General features: G+C 38.9%; 1 protein-coding gene and 1 long non-coding RNA gene across 8 annotated transcripts in view; one reads left to right on the forward strand and one right to left on the reverse strand.

Annotated features, from left to right (window-relative positions):
* The window catches only part of CNTN1 (contactin 1), a 162,546-nt gene that overhangs the window by 12,804 nt on the left and 125,835 nt on the right, over positions 1 to 23,907 (forward strand). For 3 of the 7 annotated variants that reach the window (XM_081928944.1, XM_081928942.1, XM_081928947.1), the window contains exon 2: positions 15,923 to 16,048. The exons of 3 other annotated variants lie outside the window; for them this stretch is intronic. The gene's annotated coding sequence lies outside the window, so the exon portion shown is untranslated. The remainder of the gene's footprint in view (positions 1 to 15,922; positions 16,049 to 23,907) is intronic. One more of the 7 variants, XM_081928943.1, reaches the window with a different exon arrangement.
* LOC309379509 lies at positions 21,321 to 23,481 on the reverse strand. Its single transcript, XR_014172521.1, has 2 exons — positions 23,243 to 23,481; positions 21,321 to 21,594 (listed from the first exon to the last, which is right to left on the reverse strand). It is a non-coding gene; the product is annotated as an uncharacterized lncRNA (long non-coding RNA).

Consider the following 23,907-nt stretch of genomic DNA (forward strand, 5'->3'; position numbering starts at 1 on the left):
TAAAGTGACCAGGGGTTTGTGGGAAGCTCACAATCAGGGGAAAATTGGAGTTGTCGTCCAATGACATTTGGAGGGCCACAGGTTTCCCTGTAGTATAGTATAGTATAGTATAGTACAGTATAGTATAGTATAGTATAGTATAGTATAGTATAGTATACGGCAGAGGAGAGCAGGAGGAATATTTTGCCTTAAATGCCTCAGCCTAACTGTGATAGAGGACATGATCTGGAATCATTTCTTATATTAATCAGAGTGGCTGAAGCTATCTAAGCAAAGCAGCAACTGTCTATCTAAGCTGGAGACAACTATAAATTTGCCGAAAAGTACAACTACATGTTGGTTTACAAAACAAAACAAAACCCCACTCGGACTAATTTCTGCTAACATATAGTCGTAGCTAAATATGAATTTTCAATGTGACTGAGTTATTAACTACCAATGGTAAAGACAGATTTAATTTTGGATCCTTTTTTAGAACATTGTTTCTTTGTAGCTATTAGGGCAATGTTCTGCAGTAAATATCCTATATATGCCCATGTGATTTTTTAAGAGGGTTGGTTGTTGGTGTCTTTGGGGGGGGGGGTTGCTGTTCTTAAAAACTGTTTCCCATAATTTGAGTTTCCTATACAAAGCTGCATTTCTGTGCTGTTTTTATTTACCCAGTAGAAATTGGCAGGTGCTTCCTTTTCAAATGCCCAAAGAAGTAAGACTTGTAAGTAATGCTACTTGGGAATTGGCAGAGGATTCGGGTAAGGAAATTACTCCCTTGCCTCATACTACAATATTGTCTTTGAGAGACAAGTTCTTGTTGTGTTTCCTCTTTGGGAAAAGCATCAATTTGTCCTTTTCCCCCCCAAAGGGTGAAGGGAAGATATAAACAGCCATAAGGCCATAGAACTTTATGTGCTCATCCACACCAGCTGAGGAGTGGGTGGTTGCCTCTGCAGCTTTTCAGAAGTAGTTTTTGAAAGAAGAAAGGACTGAAAATACTTTCTCTTGTTCAGGCTTGGTGTCAGGGATTGTCATTGTTAGGCACTTGCCCGGGTCCCCAGTCTAGCTGGCCACCTCTTCCTCTCTCACTCTTCCTCCTTTGCTCCCTGGCTGTTCACACTTTTTCTGAGATAATGGAAATAGAGCATCCTATGCTCATCTTGCCCACTCTTTCTGGGCAGTGGTGCAGACTGGGCTCAGAGGAATAGAACAAATGAATGAGCTCAGAGGAAGAAGCTCACTCTAGACAGTGCATGCACTGAAAGAGTCCTTCCTAAGGGCCCCAGAAAACCTGGAGCTGTCAGTGCTCTTGATTTGCAGCAGTAAAGAATGAATGGCAAAATATATCATACACCTTGAGAGGTGCTGCTACACAAAGCCCCTTGTGGGGAAAAACTGAAAGGTGGGGGAAGTTGCCAGGTTGGCAGAAGAGGCTTTCCAGGTGGGAGGAAGTACATGTAGCTATGATAGTGTAATGACCAGGTGGGTTGCTGTTGCTTACTGGGAGGGGTAAAGTGATGGGGAGGTCTGGTGCTCCTGCTGTTGCATTTCCACCACATCAACCTCCCTGCTGCCTCTCCCACTAAGCAACAATGACCCATCTGCTGGAAGCTAGCACAGCAGATCTGCCCCACCCAGCAAGCTGTTTCTGCAGGTTGGAAGAGGAGGCAGCACAATATTAAGAGCATAGTGGTTAATTATCTACACCACTGGTCTTCAGTTGATGGGTCACAGCATGATCCTGTAGTTCACAACAGGAGAACTACTACCATGCAAATATATGGTAAAGGGTTAAGAAATGGGTTTCCAAATGCATGTTTGGGTTAAAAGTGGGCCCTGAATTTGAAAAGGCTGAAGATGCCTGATCTAGACAACATTAAATGCAATAAACATATTTACCCCTTTCTGCTTTTGTGACTAGACTACTGTATCAACTGCATTTTTTCTTTTCAAACTATTCTCTATTTGATATTGCCTATAAGTTTATAACGGGCTGTTATGTTGCAAAGGAAGTGTAACTGGGGACTTGCTTATCCAGTTTGAAAAGCTAAGATTAAATTCCTTTAACTTCGGTATCTACGGTATATCTGTTTACAAGCTGCATTTGGTTCTACTAACTTGAATTACAGGGTATGTCATTTGGATGATATGATTATATTATCTCTAGTATGAAAATGGCAAGAGCAAGGTCTCATCATGGGGGCTATGCAAAAAGGTGCTGCTTCCTTTCAGGAGAAGGGAGCGTTTGATTCCCGTACGCATAGAACTTTCTAAAGTGAATGACCAGTAAAACCATAACATTAAAATAAGAGTTAAAAATAAAAGCATGAAAAATTCAGCAGCTCAATTAAAATCTGTAAATCATGAGAGAGCATCAAGGAGAAAGGAAGTTTTCAGTGCCTACTTAAAAGCCTGAAATGATGGGATTTCCCACAGGAACAGAGTTAAGAAGCAGACGGATGTTTAAGTGAAAACAAATTCAGTGGCCTGGTTCTCATGACATAGTAAGCAAAACAATGGCTAATGGGGCTGCACAAATGTGTAAGCTCCTCTCTAGTACCCTACACTTTCGCACTGTCCCAGTAAGCCAAAATTTGGTTTACCAGTGTTCCCTCCCCCAGATGGCTTACCAGTACTTAACTTTTGCAGTCTGGAAATACAGTCGCACCTTGGTTTTTGAACCGCTTAGTTCTCAAACATTTTGGCTCCTTAACGCCGCAAATCCAGAAGTGAGTGTTCCGGTTTGCAAACTATTTTTGGAAGTTGAACACCCAACGGGGCTTCTGTGACTTCCAACTGGTTGCAGGAGCTTCCTGCAGCCAATCAGAAGCCACACTTTGGTTTCCAAATGTTTTGGAAGTCGAACGGACTTCTGGAACGGATTCCGTTTGACTTCCAAAGGTACGACTAGATGTAATTTGTATCTGTAGTATCAACATTCTATAATGTTGATTCTGCTTTGTTGTGAAGGACTGCAGAATTGGATACTGCAATCGTTTATTTAATTTCTCTCTGAGATGCTATCTAAATAGCCAGTATTTGACAGATGGTGTCCTCTGTGGTGTGCCTATGGATGCTCTTTTCACAGGGTTATAATTGAGTGCTGAAAGTGAGAGGATTGTGTTTGTTTTCTTTTTCTGCTCTTTGGGCAGTGATCTATCCCTAGAGAGAAATCTCAGGTTAGCACTAGAAGGAATAAGTGGGGACTATAAGATCTGAAAAGTAGGTCATTTTTTCCTAATGTCCTGCTTTGCATATATCTGCCACTAAAGTAATAGAAAAGTCAATATGTATCAGAACCTGAGGGCATCATTGGCTGTTGCTGATACTGTCAAATGGTGTAATCTCACATGTCCCTGATTAAATATTTGCATGATTGAATTTTATGAGAGAGAAGCTGATAATAATGTGGTTTGCCATTTTTATTTCTATAGAATTCTTACAAAATAAATGTCCATAGTCCTTTACATTTGCAGTCTATAAGAGGAAGAAGCAAATTTTATACAATGGCACCCCTAAGCAAAAATGATTTACAGGAGAGCTGGATATGGCAGTGAATAAATTTCCATAATTTTATCAAATATATTTATAAATTCATTATATTTACTTGTTTTGTGAGTTTATTTGGGACCTATCATCCAGCTAAATTGTATGCAAAAAGATGGGATTGGCCTGTGGATTGTTTTAGCTGTGAGAAATATATTTGAATAATAATGTTAGGAAAGTAAAGCAAATTGATATTTTTACAAAGATGGAATTCAGAAGGGCTACAAAATCATTTAAATTTATGTAAATCCTAAATGGACTTTATCTGTTAGGTTTTTCAATTGTGAAAATGTGGGTATCTTATTTTAATTTTATAAATTAAACAGCTTTCTGTTTACAAATTGAGGAAAGTGGCAAGACTGCTGCATAATCTCACTACTTTACAAGCAGGCATTGTTGCCTAGCAGCAAGAAGCCTTATTTAAAAGCTGTTTTATACTTAAGTGAACATAAATAACTCATCACTCCCAAAGTTTTGGGGACACACACAGTAATTTTTAAAAGGCCGTTACATTGTTAAAAGCTGAGAGGTGCTTTAAGAAAGCCCAGTTCAAAAATGTGAATACTTAGGGAAACAAACCTTTCCTTTTCACAGAATTGCTTCAAGCTACATAATTGCTATTTGTACAATGAATCGTACAGTATGTTAAAAATTTTGCCCTGAGGTTGTTTTCACACTCTTAGGAATTGATCCCCATAATTTCCAGCAATCGGATCATTAAAGTATGTTTATTTGCAGAAACACCTTTTGGGCATTCTGGGCATAAATCTCCATGAAGTTAATTTTGAGTAGCTCTGTTTCGTCTAACAAGTTAAGGTAAAACTTGACAGTGATTTGGATCTTAGTGTGTGTATGTCATACCCTTCGAATTGCTTATCTCATGTCACTCAGTTAGCACTGAATTCTTATCTACCCTTTTCTCTTGGATGCCTGAAATAATGACCTATGTCTGTGCTCTTGTTTACATCAGGGCAGGTGTTCTTGCTCACAGGATGTCAGGATGAAAATCAGGTGGCTTGCAGCATGATTCTATTCAGCTCCCAAAACATGGCCCAGGTGATTTAGATACCATCTCATTGTGAGGTGTGATACACAGAGGAGAACAACATAAGGGGAGAAGTGCTATAGCTTCCTTTTCCAATCAGTCTCAGTGAGGTTAGGATTCTCCTCAGCTTTTTCTTCAACCTGCTTGTCATTTTCTACTCTGGCTGCATATAAGAACTGTAGACTAGTAGAAGAGAGGAAATAACTTATCCCTTGTGGAAGCTGGAGAGAAAGGCAATACATTTTAGCCCTGGTGTACTTGGTGCCTGGGACACGGGTGGTGCTGTGGTCTAAACCACAGAGCCTAGGGCCTAGACCACAGCACCACCCTCATCCCTGAAATGTAACTAACAGGGCAGTGATATAAGATCGGAAATGCACCCAAACCACCATGCAGGGAGCCAGTTTAACTAAAATGCATTAATTGGAAGTTGATTGGCATTTTGATAATTGTATAATTTGGGAATTAATTGTTATTGTTATAATTCAGCTATTATTGCGGGTATATTGGAAAACTAATGAAAGTTCTAGTTTGAAATTTCACACTGGGGGTCTCTCTTTGAAATTCTTTTAGATCATTGGAACTTGTGAATTAAATTTTACTGAAATTTTGTTGATACTTGAAAGATTTGCTTGTGGGCCTTGCATATCAGATTCTGGTTATAGGAAAATAAAATGAACATGCTGGTGAAAATCAATGGATAAATCAACTGTTCAGTGGGGGCCACAGGTTCTTTATCACTTGCCCAATAGACAACAAAGTTGTCCCATTAGCATAAGGACTCCCACCCGTCCAGTGGGACTTCCTCTTCCTTCCCTCTGCTCATGTTCCACCTGCAACCTCTCCATCTGTTTTGGAGATTCCTCTGGAGCTCATTTTGTGTGGGGATCCTGGGAGCATGCAGGGAAAGCAGAGGAAGCCCCATTGCATAAGTCATCCTTGTGCTAAAAGGACGGCCTTTTCTCCAGCTCCAAGGGCTTTCTGGCAGTTCCCTCACTGAGAGAAATGAGACTGCAGGGAACCAGGCAGAGCTCCTTCTTGATAGTCATGCCTGCTCTGTGGAACCTCCTCCCGTCAGATGTCAAGGAACCTTTAGAAGACACCTGAAAGCAGCCCTATATATGGAAGTTTTTAAATAGAAATATTCAAGTACAGTGGACCCTTCGGATACGAATTTAATTTGCTCCAGGGGTCCATCTGCAACTCAAAAAGTCTGTAAGCAGAGGCGGCAATTCTGCACATGGCACAATTGAGCACTTCTGCACATGTGCGAAATGCACAGAGCACTTCTGCGCATGCGACGAAACCTGGAAGTATACACTTCCAGGTTTGCCATGTTCATAACCTGAAAGTTACGTATCCAGAGCAGTACGTAACTAGATGGTCCACTGTAAAATGAATGGAGAAGGCAGAATTGGAAAGCATGCACTTATGTATCAGTTGTGAAATGCTAAGTGGTTACGATGTATTGGTGCTGTCTTAGGGCATAACAAAATGAATTTCCTTTATGGAAAATGTCAGAAGAATGTGAGACGTTCCATGGAGATGGGGAACATTGGTGGGGACCATCTCCTTTCCTCCCACCAGTGGAAACTTCCATCAGATCTCAGTCTCTTTCATGAATGTTAGGAACTCTTCTGCTTCTAGAAAAAGGTATTCTGGATCTAATCAAATGTTTTTTCTTAATTTTGACCATTGCAGGTTTCTGATGTGTATAATTATAAATAGAAATATAATTTTGGGAGTGGCAAATGAAATTTATTATTTATTTATTTAGTATCACCTTTATAGTCCACTTTTCCTCTCAAGGAGCTTAAGCTGATATGTATACATGGTTCTCCCACCTCTCCATTTTATCCTCACAACAACCCAGTAAAGTGGGTTGGGCTGAAGAATTGTGTCTTGCCTAAGGTCACCCAATGAGCTTCATGGGTGAGTGAAGAGTTGAACCCTGTTGTCTCCCAGAGCCTAGTTCAACACTCTAACCATTAACACTGGATAACATAATACAGAAAGGAATGATTTATATAGGAGCAGCTTATGTTGTTGTTTTGTCAATGGTGACTGAGCTGTTGGGCAAATAATGTTAATGTCCCTCAGTAAGTAGTACCAGGATAATAAAGAATAAATGGTACATTTTTTTTTGTAACTGAAAGAATGTAATTTTGCTGTAAAGATCAACAAAGCCTGATGACTGTAGGCATATTTAATATGATGGTGATTTAATTTTTTTAAAAAAATAAAATAAAATGCTGTATTTAAAGCCAGTGGCTATGAGGCAATGACAGCAGATGTGAATACTTGTTAGCATACAGGAAATCTTGTCATATAAAATAAGCATCTATTTTGAAATAAGGAATAGTTTTCAAATTATTCTCTTTCAGTGCTGGAAAATAATTGGAAAGCATACTTGCCCTCCCTGGGCAATTTGAGCTCATTGATGATGATTGTTATCAGGGTTTTTTCCTCCTTCCTCCTCTAAATTGGTCACCCCCTGTTAGACTTGCTATAGGGAATATGTTCTTAGGTTTAGGAATACCAGATGGGATTAATCAACATAGTGCTTTGTTCTTTGTGTTTTTCACTACCAATATCAGAGATGCTGAGTTCATTGACACACGTTATTTCAAGTCCCTTCAGGCTTTGGGGGTACTGGAAAAAACGCAATGAAAGTCTAGTTAGGGTTTCTTTACTTTTCATGTAAAGCCCTAAAGCCTGGCTGTTGAGCACAGACTCGCATGGGTTTTGGTTTTGTTAGATTTACAAAGGATGAGGATTCTATCTGGCCATGTTACATTCAACAATAACCCTTTGGTCTGAAAGTTAAAAGCCCTGAACATAACTGCTATGTTTTGGCATTTCCGCTTTACTACTCCCTCTAGCTCACATTTTTCTGACCTAAGTGGACTGGCAGGAACATTTTAATTGGGTGTAGATCATGATTCCTATGAAGAGTGTATGCAGTACTTCATCAGATGCCCCTAATGAGACGCACAGATGTTGGGGAAGGCTTGGATAGAAATGCCAATGAGTTCTAAAAAAACAACAACCTGATGACATGGTCTGAAAGCAACAGAAAATGAGCTCCTTTATGGAGCTCATACTTCTGCTAATGAATATTGAAATTTCATGACATGACATCGTAGTCTAACAGTGTTACTGAGAATTGCTTGTGAGGAGATATGAAACATGGAAATATGTGACCTATGATGTACATATGAACACTAAATAAACATGCTACATTAAACTTTGTAATATTCCCTGTGCTTTCGGCATTTGCAATTGTGTCTAAGGAAATTGGAGACTGATATATTTATACTCTTTTTTAGAGCAATGCTGAAGCTACTGTTGAATTCTAATATATCATGTGTTGCAACAGTACTTATGACAAATGGGAAAGAGAAAAGTCATTATACTTGAGATCACAACTACTGAAGACAGTAAGAGAAATAATCTCAGATACAGTGGTACCTCGGGTTACAGATGCTTCAGGTTACAGACGCTTCAGGCTACAGACTCAGCTAACCCAGAAATAGTATCTCAGGTTAAGAACTTTGCTTCAGGATGAGAACAGAAATCATGCTCCGGCGGCACGGTGGCAGCGGGAGGCCCCATTAGCTAAAGTGGTACCGCAGGTTAAGAACAGTTTCAGGTTAAGAACGGACCTCCAGAACGAATTAAGTTCTTAATCTGAGGTACCACTGTATTGAAAAGAAAATAAGGTGGCTGAATGCCTATCACCTTGAAAGTGAAATGAGATCACTACAAATAGAGTTGTGGTTTCTACATACCTGTGACACCATGAATGGCATAGTGCTCTTTATATACATACCTGAATATAGATCGAGAGAATAAACAGCCTTGTTCCTCTGCTTTGAAATCGAAAACATAGTTAAAATTTAGCTCTTTCACCATAGTATGACAGTGATTGTATTTTCATAATTTTAGTTGTCACTTCTCCAGGTAAAATAAATAGCTTGTAGTGCTTCAACATTTTATAAGTATAATCCCATCTATATGGTCTAAAGCAGTGCTGAGGAAGCATTGGCCTTCCAGGACTCCAACAACATATGTAGGGTCAAAGATTCCCCAGGTGTGATCTAAATCACTTGAGTGCATAGCAGAAAAAAGTGAATGCAGAATGTTGAAAAGAGTGTAATTGATGGGGAGGGGAATCCTTTTGGCACATCTTCCTCCATGTTGGCTCCAAATGCATGTGTAGCTTATTCATTATGGGGAAAATGTACAAGCGCTCTTTCCGCATATTAGCAATAAGTAGCAGAAGCATGAATATACATTCTTTTTTGCTTGAACATCTTCTGTTTGACTGATTGCTGCTTGTATGGGGCAACATGACCTTACCTTGGTAGGATGGCATGTTTTTGGTAAAATGACAACCAAATTTTGGAAGATATTTATTGTATTTTTTTAAAGGAGGGAGGGGCAAATTAAGGTCACAGTAGAGGAACATCTGAATTAAATGAGATTAAATTAAATCTGCAGATTGTGCGCCATAGTTAAAGATAAGGTGTGCTGAAAAGCAGCACTAGTATATTTCTGTTATACTTTCCTTCTATAATTGCACATAGCTTGGCTGTTTTGGCAAAGCTGGCAACAATTTTAATCTTACCGCACTGAGACTAGCAAGATATCTGATGACTTATGTCATCTGGCGCATATAGAGGCAGCAACCAGAGATGATATTGATCAAAATTTGAAAGAGCTTTATAGGTCAAGACGACATCTTGAATTGAATATCAATCTGTTTGGCAGGCAGTGTAAGTGAGTCCCAGTGGCAATATTTGGTCTTATAAAAATGATCAAGAATTGCATATTGATGTGCTTCTGTATTTGTAAATGGATAGTTTGATTGGAGTGAATATTTGAGCAAGATTTTTACAGATGGAGCTGGGATAATATATATATATGGAAAGGTTATTAAAGTTGTCAGGGTGTGTAGAATGATATGGATTCCGTATAGAAGATATTTCTTTAGCATCCCTCCTCAGGATGATTTGATGCTCTGCATTGCTTGAGCTGCAGTCTTATACAGTGGTACCTCGGGTTACATACGCTTCAGGTTACAGACTCCACTAACCCAGTACCTTGGTTTAAGGACTTTGCTTCAGGATGAGAACAGAAATCGTGCTCTGGCGGCGCGGCAAGGAGGTCCCATTAGCTAAAGTGGTGCTTCAGGTTAAGAACAGTTTCAGGTTACGAACGGACCTCCAGAACGAATTAAGTACTTAACGTGAGGTACCACTGTACTCACTTGGGAGCATATTCAACAGGACCCACTTCTGAGTAGACCATGCATAGGATGGTGTTGTAAGTGATGTCCACTAGAGGGCTTCAATGAGAATTGAAGCAAGAGAGGGGAAAAACACTTTTTTTTCTTTGTCTTAAAAAAAAGAAACAAACCATGACTGCATCGACTCATTTAATTTTGTAACTGAGAATTAATCGGAAAAGTCCTTTTAAAAGATTTCTTCTGCTGGTTGCTCTTTTCGATCTGTTCTTTCTCACAGCAACTGTGTATCCATCTAATAGTTTTCAAATGCATGCGCCATTCCAAATAAAAAGAGAGCATTATAGTGTCAGGTGAGGTAGCTGGATTATTCATTGTTATGCTTGTTCGCTAAGCCTGGAAATATGCAGTTGTCAGAATTTATATTTTAAAAATTTAATATATGCTAAAACTATTGTAAATGGCTGTTGAATTAATTCCAAAATGTTAATGAATGAAGATACTGAAGTAGTTTGACCTTCTAAACCGACTGACTTCTTGAATTGGCTAAGCGTATTGTGCAGTCGGTGTATTTATTTATTTATTTATTTTAAAAAAACCTTTTTGGTTTTGTATCAGTTTATCCTTGAATCTCAAAGCAGCAGGTTGACATGGAGGAAATAACAGCTCTCACACTGGAAAAACCTTTAAGATAAGAGTCTAAATGGAAATTTAAATTACAGAAATGTCTCTTTCCTGCTGGGACTTAAATATACAGGCTTAGTATATTTAAATTCAGCCCAGCCTGTAGTTCTATATCTGATATACAGTGGTACCTCTGGTTACAAACTTAATTTGTCCCAGAGGTCCGTTCTTAACCTGAAACCGTTCTTAACCAGAGGTACCACTTTTGCTAATGGGGCATCCCGCTGCCGCTGTGCCGTCGGTGAGCCATTTCTGTTCTCATCTTGAGGTAAAGTTCTTAACCCGAGGTACTATTTCTGGGTTAGCGGAGTCTGTAACCTGAAGTGTTTGTAGCCCAAGGTGTTTGTAACTTGAGGTACCACTGCATGTGCTTATAACAGTGTCATAAAGCTGATTCCATCATTGTAATGTGATACTACGGTGACCTTGTGCTGGCACAGGAGTCAGACTGTCTATGTAGAGACACTCCATTCTAAATGGTTATTGCTTGGTTATTTCCATACTCTTTTTGGCTACAAAGCATTTTGTAGCTTGCTCCTAAATTGTAAGCCTGAAGACGCATAGTGAAAGAAGTATGAACTGTGACTGCATTGATGATTATCCCAAGCATCAGTATTAAAACCCTGTGATTTTTTTTTCTGTGCTGAGTTAAGCCTAAATAACAAAGACTAAATAGCACAACATGAGTCACTCAAGACTGCTAATAAATACCGGTAAGTGCAAGGTGGCAAAGGACAAAGGCCAGGCTCCTATTTGACAATTAGAAATTGATTAGAAAGTTTTGCACTGACCTGCTAAGTATCTGGCCTGATGCAGCATAGTGTGAGCAGAAATAAAAAAAACTGGAGATGCAAGTCAATATCTGTAGCCTGGACTGATAACTGGATGCTCAGAGGCAGCCATTCATGCATTTCTGAAGTGACAGCATAGATTGTTGGTGGAAATAAGTTTACACACAAAACCAGTCCCTATCAGAATGCCTAAGGACTCATTCAGACTCCCTTCTGTGCCATTTCTGTTTCTAGACATAGGTCCCTGCTTAAAAGCTCTGTGTCTAAGGGTTGGGTTTTGTTTTGCTTCCTCTGCAAAAATGCACTCTTTGCTGCTGAAAACAACTCCATGGAAAACCCAAGCTGTTGTATGTTCAGCGTTAAAGAGTGGGTTTTTCTGGTGAAAGCAGCACGGCAAGAACAAAACAAAACAACAAAAAGCACTTGGAGATGGAGAAAACACAGGGCAGGAGGTAAGCGTGGGTGAGGCCTAAGCAGATTCCTATGTTCTTAATGCTACGCTGTGAATAATACTACAGTATGCTACTTTGTTGTTGTTGTTTATGTCCCTCCTTTTCACCTGATGGGATTCAAGGCAGCTTACAGTTAAAAACAAGAATATCTGAAAACACAGAATAATAACAATAACAATAAATAAGAACCAATTTAAAACAATTATATAAAGCATTAATCACATGTAATTACTTACTTAATATGGAGCAGCAGAAACATTAAATCACAGGCCAAGAATTCTCCCATTACGCCAGGGCAATCTAGTTTGTCAGTTCTGTGGGTGTTGGTGTTCTTTATTATTAATCTCACAAGGCATGGTTAATATGGGTACCCAGATGCTTAGAAAGTCGAGGTGATTTTAATCTGTTTAAGCATTTTAACTTTTGTGTGTTTTAAAGTAGGATTGTGATTCCCCCCCTTGATTTCACTGCTTATCTTTTGTAAACTGCTTTGAGATTTTTTGTTTTGTTTTTACAGTCAAGCAGTGTATAAATTTTATGAAATAAACAAATAAAATGAGTAATGTTTGGCCCAACCAGATGTAGTTTGGCACAAAGTGTTCTATTTTGTTGTTTGTTATAGCGGATAACTAGAACTTAATTTTTTAGCAAAGCTTTAGATGTCATATAGAATCCATTCCATTTTTGTTTGTTTGTTTAGTTCTTAGATGAATGCCAGTATCTACAAAAAAAAAAAAAGGTTCATTTACAATTTATACTAGAGTCCATGGTATTTTCAACTTTTAAGAGCTTCTGAGTATGATGAATGACTTCCAATCAATGCACTTGCATTGTGGCTGATTTTTTATTTTTGTAAAGCAAATAATTTACTTAACAGATACTGATTTGGTTCCAGTGTGGCAACCCCATTAAAATGAGTCACAAAGAGGGATATCTAAAACATTTACTTTTCACCTGTGTCTTATCTAGTAATTATGTTCATTCCTGAGAAAATTATGGATACCTAAATCCTATTGACAGCAATGTGGCTGAAGCATCTAAATATGAAGTCTGGTTGTTGATTTCAATGTCAATTAGGCTCACCTAAGTTTGTCTGGATTGCACCCTAAGACTGCAGTTCTAAACATACTAAAAAGTAAGCTCCATTTAACACAGAACTTAATACCTGTAAATACATTGTATTCTAAATAGTGCTACAGGAGAATAGTATCTTGTGTTTGTGCAGAAAATTACTTTTCACTGATAATATAGCTTCCATGATACAACTTGTTGGAAAGGATCTAGCATATTTTATTCTTCTTACTCAACCAAATATGATGATGAAATTTTATACATGTACATTACAATTTAAATGGTCATATTCAACTTTCATTGATAACTCTGTTTTCAGCTGAGAACAAAGAAGCCACTATATCCAATTTAGTCATGTGTCTGTAAATGATGAGCTTCTGGTGCCAATGACTGTCTTGTTTTTGTGTTCGTTCATCCATGCTCTAGTATGCTTTAGCTTGTCCTGAATTTACTCAACTAATTGAGAGGTACTCAACTAATTGATAGTTTGTTCTCTACCTCGACCATTTTCAGCAGCTTAAAAACAGGAGGATCTTCAAAGTAACGCGTACTTTTCTTGTTTTCAAAAGAACTTTAAATATTTAAGCATTGATGGTGTTCATTGTCTTGTATTATTCCAATAATGATGCTGGGTTGTTACTACAGCTATTAGGCAATAGTACACAGCATCACCCTTTGACCTTGAGCTCAATCTACATTGCTAGGCTTTTGTTTTCATTCTACCAAGTTGCCTTCCAAATGATGGTCATGTGTAAGAAAACATGATGAGAAAGATAAGTTGTAGGTGAGCGAATGCCAGTTACAATTCTCCATTTGGCTCTCTGCCCCGACTTCCTTTCCCTTGGCTCTTGATTTTCTCATTCTGTACTCTATGACTTCTGTCTCTTTCCATCCTTGCCTCCCTCTGTAACTCAGTTATATTTACAGAAAAAAGCTTTGTTGGTTGTTGAGCCTTTCTGGTGTCCACGTCCAGCCTTTGAATAACTGTTCCTAAGACTTTTAAGAATACCACTATTTGCCTCTCTTCAGTGGCGATGTACAGCAGTACCTTGGGTTAAGAACTTAATTCATTCCAGAGGTCTGTTCTTAACCTGAAACTGTTCTTAACCTGAGGTACCACTTTAGCTAATGGGGCCTCACGCTGCCGCTGCACGATTTCTGTTCTCATCCTGAAGCAAAGTTCTTAACCCGGGTTAGCAGAGTCTGTAACCTGAAACGTATGTAACCTGAAACATATGTAACCCGAGGTACCACTGCACCTGTGACACGTATTCTGTCCATGAATGGCATAGTGCTCTTTATATACATACCTGAATATAGATCGAGAAAATAATTATCAGCCTTGTTCCTCTGCTTTGAAATGGAAAACATAGTTAAAATTTAGCTCTTTCACCATAGTATGACAGTGATTGTATTTTCATAATTTTAATCTGAGATACTATTTCTGGGTTAGCGGAGTCTGTAACCTGAAGCGTCTGTAACCTGAAGCGTCTGTAATCCGAGGTACCACTGTATCGGCATGCCTAAGATATATGTGGCGATAGGAATTGCATCTGCTGGCTTCAGAAAGAAACTTGATTCTCCATAAAGAAGTTGATTTTCCATGCAATTCCTAAGTGGGAAGGTGTATGTGTATTGGTGTCTCAGAGGCAACAGGTTGACTAAATGTAAGCTGTTACCTTACCTCCCACTTTTCCAGCAGTATCCCCCCACCCCGCTTCATTCAGGAAGAAGAGTTTAGCATAGCAAACACACTGACTTATGGAGGTGTTGGCCATGATCTTGGAACAGGCATGCACAACATGTGACCCATCAAAACAAATGTAGCTTAGTAGCTACGTTTTATGGCAAGGGCTACTCAGTAGGGTGCAAGAGGGCATTGATTGTTCTTCTGACCGGTGTTTGTCGCATGCTACACTGTTTCTATTCTGCTGCCATTAGGCTTCTAAAAAGGCAATGTTGTTCATTTTCCTGTCCACTGGAGTGGAATTTTACTAGATTTATTAATTATGTTCTCATCACACACCTTTCCTTTCTATGAAAAGGAAATGCAACACTTATGGCGGTGCAGGGAAACCACCATCAATTATGCATGGTTTGAGGACTGAAAACAACTGTGAATACCAATCATAATTGGTCATATTGATTTTCGTTCCAGACATGGGGAGAATAAGCAACTACAGACAATTTCTGTTTCTGTCTCCATCAGAATTGCCCAACATCCCTATGTCTGAGGGCTGCATTCATACTTGGCCCATCTGCCTGTGGGCTACATTACAGTGCTGGGTATGGTCATCCCATACATGCACATACAGATCAGTAGGGGAGGGGGTTATTGCAACATCTCCACACATCATATGGTCAATCTGATTACTGGGGGAGGGTATTTGCAGTGTCTGTGTGTCTGCTATTGGTGCTAAAATTGGTGGGATCTGGATAGGTCAGAAAAATGTTCAGGCTGATAAACCGGGAGTTAGGTCCTCAGTTTTATGGCCTGCCAGTTGATTGACAAATCATGCTGTGCCACTTGACAGCAGAACCCTGTGGCTGACAATCTGCATTCAGCCTGGTGGCCCACAGGTTAATCGGACTTTTGTACATAGTGATATGTGCATTTCACTCACTAATTGACTTTTACTACATTTATATACATTTATATACAAGGATTTGCTTAAGTTGTGAACGCAGTCTATGATCTATGTTCCCTTTACTGTATATCTTTTCTACTCCAGTTGTGTGTTTTAAACCTGGTGTGCAAGTCATTTTGGAAATCTTACTTTATCTCCCTCCTAAAGCAAACCACTTTAGGTATTGGTTAGAGATAAGCTCTTATTAAAGATTAAACCTCATCAGATAGTTTTGGGACATGATGATCCAATGAAAATGTTGTGCCTGCTTCCAATAATGCTGCTGTATTTATACAAGCATATTTGGTTAAGTGGTGGCTTGGCATGAGTTCATTTCTACTGTCTTACAAAGTTCTGGTGCTTATAAATAGACAGACAATGCGTAATTATAGTACTACAGGGGCTTCTGTATGTGAGAAGAAATGCAGTCATTTGCTAGGGATAATAATTGCTTTCATTTTCAACAGTGTTCCTCACTGTTATTTAGGAAGAAGTGATCGGCACAAGGATTGGAGAGCACCAAGACCAAAAAGAGAAATTGCACTTCTTCATTTGTAATTTTGAGCAGCTGAAGTCTTATCCATTCACTTTCAGTAAGTTCCATTTGTGTGATTTTTATTATATTATTCCAACTTTCTTTTGAAAAGATTCTGTATATAATACACAGTGTCTTTTTATGAATATTGGGAAATAATATGTTACAAAATTAATTTTCCTGGAAAGTATAACCTTATTTCATAGAAAATTACAGTGTGAAAATTATCTTATCTTCATCTTATTTAGCTTTGAATGCCACATTGAATGTCTAAATCAAATTAGTTGTGATAACTATAATTATTGGACACATGTGTATTTCTTCGTGAATAGCAACAGGAGGAGCCTTTTAAAAAGTAAGTGCTGGCTCACACTTGCAGGTTATCCCAGCCACAGATAGGTCTGCCATAAGCATGTGGATATGCTGCTATATGACGTTAAGTGGCAACTTGACACAGGAAATAAATATCTGGTTGCTGAGATTTCCTTAGTCACAGACATGCTGGAGAAATCCGTAAAGGGTTCATCCTGCCTGGAGTTCCCCAAGGGAACACCAGTAGACACAGGCTTAAAGAGAAAAATTAGGCCTTTGTTAATACCAACGTACCTAGGGGTCAAACAACCCATTGGAACTGCTCTAGTACAAGTAGTTTTAGCTTCTGGAGTTGGCATGCCAAATGGGTCTTACCTCCCCACCCCACACCCCCAAAAGTAACACAGACACAGACACAGACAACTTTTAAGCTCTCTGCCTTGCTTACCAGATTGTAGGAGGCTCTCGTGAGATCTTGCAGGAGTTTCCGAATTCTTGCAAGAGCTTCCCACAGCCCATAAGCAAGATAGAGAGCTTAAAAGCTCTTTCCACAACAGGGAAACCCTCTGTAAAATGAGCTTTTAAGCTCACTGCCTTCTCTGTGTTTAATTTGTGAGATTTCATTTAGATGACCGTCAAGCGCATAAAGTTGAAACTGCATAAGTTAAATGTGTAAGTTGTGAGATGTCTGTAATAGAGGCTTAATTTGCAGTGTTGCAGTATTTTTTATAATATGTTGCCCATTACTAACTGATTCATAAATCCATAACAAAATATAAGCACATCTTAGATCCATTATTGGTATATGGATCACAGCATCTCTTTCAATGCCCCACAGGGTTAATCATGCCATAATTCTACAAAAGCACAGAACCACCATCACCCAAGAATCTGATATCAGGGACATATATCTCCTCTCTCAGACACTCCATTGCCTCATTCTTCTGATATCTCTGGTATCACACTTTCATTCTATTTTCCTCCTCCCAGTCTCCTCTTTTCCTCCTTTTTCTTTCTTGCCCTCTCAGTTGATTTGCTTTCTTTTAGCAGCTCTGATGCCAAACTGGGCCTTGAGAAGCATATGAAGCTCAAAGAGGGACTGGGAGAGATAGTTGTGTTGTTCCTATTTTCTCTTTACCTCTGTGTGCCTTTCAGTGGAAGAAAAAGGAACCACATTTGCCATCTCAAGGCAAATGGATCTTTTATCTTTTAGTGGGGAGAATGGGGCTGAGGCATTGTGGGCACCAGGAGAAGTCCTCAAGGATGCACAACAACCACAGGTACCACAATGGAGGCCCCTGCTCTTGAATATGCATTAGGGGTGGTCAAGAAGTTCTTAGCTTTTAGGGCAAACTAGATGTTGTGCTGGTCTGCCTGCACCACATACCAAAAGCCAGGGGTAGGTGTACAATTTGAAGGAGTGCACAATTCTCCTTATGCCCACTACTTGGCTGTCTGTAGTACCTTTCATTTGTGCCTGTTCTTTGAACTGCACTCTTTGTTTTGTATGTGATTGGTGGAAACTTGCATTTTAAAGAAAGATATTGGTCCGAAGTAGAGCGGAGATGAGCTTGGAGTTGGGCTGAAAACTTTAAAGCCCCCATCAAGTCAATATTTAAAGCATTTCAACTATTAATGTTGTCTGATATCGATTTATTTTACACTGTTGGCAGGCAAGGGAGTATGTGATGTGATGTCCTTCCAGCTGGCACACTTTACATTGAATTTTCAATCCTGTATGTTCCTGTACGCACTCCAGGGAGATTGATTTGGGAGTTTGTTACAGACATCTCCTGGAGTGATCTGCACAGTATCTTGTACTCTCTAGGTGCAAAATACAATGATAACAGTAATAGGAAATAATGCACCAACAGTCCTTGTCCCCACCCCCCACCCCCAAGAAAAATAATCAGGAAATTGAAATAATAAATGGCATTTAATCACGGGGGCAGGGTTTGACTTCAACCAGAGAGAAGAGGGTTATTACAACCATGTTTCATCTCCAAGGCTCCTGTTTTATTTTCTTGCTTGTTCTCTGACTAGTGTGATGCTTCACCTTTCTCTGTTAACCTTGTTTCTTTTCTCCCTTGACTTTATCATGCATAAGCACTTATTCATGAAAATACTTCTCTTGAGCTCAAGGGTGCTAGCCAACAGGAGAATCTTACCACACACTTTTGCTCATCCCTACATCTTTTTCATATCTCCAGTTCCTGAACCCTACTCTGGAGTATGGAGGCATTGGCAACAACGGTATACTGCCTTAAACCACTACACAAAACCTTCCCAATTTTTGCTTATGTCTTTGTACTAATATTCAGGGAAATGTGTGTGTGTGTTTAATTGAAAGTATCCCTCGATTGCTGTTCAGATGTCATTGGAAAAAACTTGTTTCCTTATATCCTTGTTAGTGACAATGTCTGCATTTTCTCTTCTTTAAAAGGATAATTAGGTGGCAATGCAATTAATCTATCACTTCTTTAAGGAGTCACTGACTTTTATCTGATTAATTGTTCACGATCTGAACAAAAATGATATTTTAAGGGTGGTTTGCAAATACTTTTTGAAAACAAAGGTATATACCATGTAGAAGATTTTTATATTCTGACCCAATCCACATTAGGTATTTCAAATAGTAATACAATGGGCAGTGTGTCAATTTGGGGTTGGTAGACTGGATTCAGACTAAAATATATATTTTATTTGAACAACTGAATTCATAGTGGTGGTGACACTATCTCTTCCTCCCGATGACTATACCTGTTTTGTCTTTGCTTTTCAATCATTCATTCTTCGTATCCTGTACAAGCAGAGTGCAATTATGTGTTATATTAATGTCTTTCCAGTCATGGAGGTGCAGTGATGGGGAAAGATTCAACAAGTTTTGAATGATTTCAGGTGCTGAAGCCACTTCTTTTTTGGCAGAGGGTGGAGAGGAGGCTGCAATTCCTGTTTACTATAATATTCTTGTTCTGGCATTCACCTTAGAAAAAATGCAGTGCTAGAGGTTTTTTAAAACTAGGACATTTTCTAATTGTTTCAGAAATTGATATTATTGTTCAGTGAGGCTTCCAGATAAATGTGAATAAGATTGCAGCCTAGATATTATAACTCTTAAGTCTGAAATGTAAAAAAAAGGAGGCATCTTTCATGGAATATTGATATAATGCAGTCCAAGGCCAAGACTGGGCATTTAACCAATTGCTGAGAAAGTTGTCTTGTCCAAATAAAACTTGATGACTCCAAGGGATGCTAAGCATCTTGTTAAACTGGCTGCAGTGCCATGATATTGGTTCCCCTTTAAACAATAAATTTCAGATTTTCTTGATTTAGCAACTGCAAATGTTTCTGTACTATATGGAGGATCTTGGTCTAATCCATTAGAACAGTTATAACAGAAGAAGAAGAAGAGTTTGGATTTGATAAACCCGAAGGTGTCTCAAAGCAGCTAACATTCTCCTTTCCCTTCCTTCCTCACAACAAACACTCTGTGAGGTGAGTGGGGCTGAGAGACTTCAGAGAAGTGTGACTAGCCCAAGGTCACCCAGCAGCTGTATGTGGAGGAGCAGAGTCGCGAACCCGGTTCACCAGATTACGAGTCTACCACTCTTAACCACTACACCACACTGGCTCACAGTCTTCTATCTCCCTGCTCAATCAAAGCAGCAGATAATTCTTAAGTTATTTGATGTCCAGTGCCCAAGTCTTTTCCTTTAGTTGACCCATAGCTTCTCCCAGCAATTCCCAGTAACTCTCCTTTCTTTACCAGTGCTTAGCATTTATTTTCTCTCTACTCAGCACACACAAGACACCCCAGCCATTTCAGTTTGGATTGAATTCTGTCATCGCATCCCACCGATCAAAATCAGGACTCTCATTTTTTTTTTGTTCCAGGCTCTTGCATGAGAACAAAAATTGAGTGTTTTTTGGTTCAGCACTCTGGTGCATGCGGGCTGGACCAAAAAAGGGAACACTCTGGGATCCAATCAGAAGTTAGGGTGGCTTCTGTAAATCTAGGATGTTCCACTTAAATTGGGATGGTTGAACAAGACGCCACATTAGTTTGTGCTATTGTCCAATAGGATGAAGCAAGATGTCTACTGACTGAGTAATTTGAGTTTACCAGCTTCTGTTGCTGGTTTGGCAGATTGAAAGCATGACAGTTTAACTGTCACTCAGGCCTGTTGCTGGCCCACCACTGATAAACCATCTCCACAACTCTCAGCAGATACTCATAGCCATTTAGAGGCACTATATTCAGTTATGTATAAAACCCTTTAAACATTTAAAAATTTACCTCTTAAAAAAATATGATTTCACGACAAATAACATTGCAGTAATACTATAAAAATCCCTTTTTTTGAAAGTTAGTTTTATTTGTTTGTTTAGAGCAGTGTTTCCCAAACTTGTGTCTCCAGCTGTTTTTGGACTACAGTTCCCATCATCCCTGACCACTGGTCCTGCAAGCTAGGGATGGTGGGAGTTGTAGTCCAAAAACAGCTGGAGACACAAGTTTGGGAAACACTCATTTAGAGCATTAGTTCCTCCATTGTTCAGCAAAAAAGGCCCCCAGAGTGGCTTACATAAAATCAATTAAGCCAAGACAGAAATGAAAAGACATGGCACTAAGGGGAAAGAGACAGGGGGAGAGAAGAAAAAATAAAACTTGATTACTTGCATCATTGTTTTTATAATGACCAACTGGGACAGTTCAAATATAGGAGGTTGGACTAGGAATAGGCAGTATAAGACTTATGAGCCTATTGAGTCTGCTAACTTTTCCTTTGCTTGTGTAGGAATGACTTTTCTGTGGGCTAAATAGAGCAGTGGGTTTTTAGGAGCAATATGGACTAGATATGTGCTGTGTTTTGTTGCTTGCTCCTCATCTAATCCATGCTATTCTAACATTTTAAAATGCCAGATAATAGTTAACATATGAATAACAAAGGGTTAACATTAGGAAGCCGGGACTGAAAACTATGTTTGTATAGTCGACAAATGTGGTTTTCGTCGTGTCCTTGAAATATTTATCATGCTTTATTGACAACCTATTATTTTCCTGTCAGGTGCTTCAACATTTTAAGTACTTTTTGAGATCCTCTGGCAGGGTTGTCACAGAAGAAACAGTCTTCTTTTTTTTCAATTCACTTTTGGAACACATTAGACCTTGTTTTAAATTTGCTTCCCTTCAATAACTTGTCAAATGACTGCTTCATACAGCAATTACAAGTAAACTACAAGGTTCTTTGGAAGGAAGGGCAATCGTAGCATCAGCAGACTTTGTAGGGTTTCCTATGAGAATGGGAAGAAAATAATTTCTGAGTTTGTGTGCAAAATGCTTTAGGAGTTCATTTCTTCTTTTTTACCCAGTTTTTCCCCACAGGCCAGAGTTACATCTCACAATAAGCCAGGGCTTCCATCTTATTGCCATTTACTTTGAATAAGCAATGCTCTAAACACATGGCCTGATTGCTCCTCCAAGGCAAGCAATAGGAAAAAAAACCTGTGAAGTTACAATTAAGCTTGGATTTTCATGACATCCAAATATGAGGTCCTGGTTTGTTGCTTCCAAACAAGACAGGGTTCCTAAGACATCACTAAAGTATGGCTTAAGGATGGTTAGTAATTCAGGCTTGTTAGGGAGAAACCAGCCAAGATCCCAAGTTGGGATGTCATGACAAGCAAAACATAGATGTGGTTTCCTGGTTTGTTTCTTCCATTTGCTCCAGGAGAGGAGTGAAGTGGGTGGGTTGGGGCTGTGGGTACTGGCATACGGTAAGGCTGCAATTTACACTCATTTAACTTGTGCACGTTCAGCTTTATACGCTTGGCGAAAATATTTCTAAAAATTAAAAACGGGGTGGAAAGGGGGAGGGTGTCTAGAAAAAAATAACTTTCCACCCACCATTGAATACAATGTGCTTTGATTATAAGTGATTTTGGCTTTGGGTACCCCAGATCGTAGCCCCCACATAAGTTGGGAGCTTACTGTACTATTCACTCAATGTAAACCACAGTAAACTACCGATTGTGGCTTATTGCGACATGTGAACACAAGCGATTCTCTTAGTTTTAATAATACATGTTATATGGTTGTCAGTATACTTTATGCACATTTTCTCTGAAATTCTTACAATAAATTTATTCTGGTAAATCAACCAGGATATATTATCCCTCGTATTAAGGGAGGAACTGATGCATAAGAGTTACCACCTAATAAATTTATGCTGATGTAGACTTTGAACCACAGATCTCCTGACTCACTACACCACTTTTTATTATTGAAAAACATGTGTGAATGAAACAAAACTTACAACTCTTCATTAAAAAATGTATGTTTTTGAAATGGTAATGGTAGAATTCTATATGAAGATATGCTGATGGGGGTTGGCGAGAACAAATGAAATAGAGATGAATGAACTTCCGTCCACTCATATTGTATCTATACTACTAATTGTAAACCTCATCCATGAATGATAAACATTTGTTTTATTGATAATTCTAAGTTGGCTCATAATGCTTTGGCAATTTGTTGTTAACAAAAGACAGCTGGACATATAAAAGGCCCCATTACCTCCAGTAGCTTAGGGCCTCATCAAACCTCAATCTGGCACTGCTCAGGGTCTGAGGTGGTGTACAACAGTATTAATATTTGTTTTGGTATTTTGGATCCAGATCTCTAGTTTAACTGTATTTGGGCATCACCACTTCTCCATATCTTTACCACAGCCATTTTACCATGAAAAATTTCAATTCCTAGTTTATAGTTACAGTACTATTTAAATTCTTGGAGGGTTTTTTTATCCACATTTGCAAACCTAGGCTAGTTTTAATCATTCCAGTTACAAAGCCATAATTGAAATAGATTTGCATTCCCCCTTCCCTTTGCTCCAGCTAAAAGTAAATAATTAGGGCATGACTGACTGCTTTTTTAGTTTACCTTTTTGTTAAAGTGGATAAAGGTTATTTTCATGTGCAGTCGTTGCTGGCTGATCACTCTGTTCCATGTCAGAGGAAGGCTTGAATAATCTCTTTGAAGGCAGCATTGAGGCAGAGAATTAGCATTCTTTCCAGCTGTACTCCACTGCACACAGGTTGGTTACTCGTTTGCCATTGCAGAGTTTTCATTAGATCAGCTGAAAAGATGCATGTCTCCCCCCTTGGAATACAAAATTAGATGCGAAGAAAAGAAAACAGAGCCAACAAATAAGTGTGGGATAATGTGTATCAATTAACCATGAAAACATCTATATTGTAAATTTTCAAAATGTGCATGCTGCTTTGTTTGCGAAAGCATTTTATAAATACGGGGGCTGCCCTGAACAAAGATTGGCTTGTAAAGTTAAGTTGCTATTTGGCTTATAAAAGGCACAGTAATTAAGAGAGTGTTAGAACTAAAAGGCATAGGTAAATTACTTAAACCCTGCACACTTCATTCTGTTGTAGAGGTATCTGATCATTGTATTTTGATTTAAAATAATAATAATATTGTGTGCATGTGGCAGAAGATCTTCAGATCTTCAGATCACCTCCAGACTGGATTATTGTAACTCACTCTATGTGGGGCTGCCCTTGAGACTGACCCAGAAACTCCAGTGGGTGCAG

This window comes from Podarcis melisellensis (genome assembly GCF_964234715.1).
Source record: "Podarcis melisellensis genome assembly, chromosome: 10".
Classification (NCBI taxonomy): domain Eukaryota; kingdom Metazoa; phylum Chordata; class Lepidosauria; order Squamata; family Lacertidae; genus Podarcis; species Podarcis melisellensis.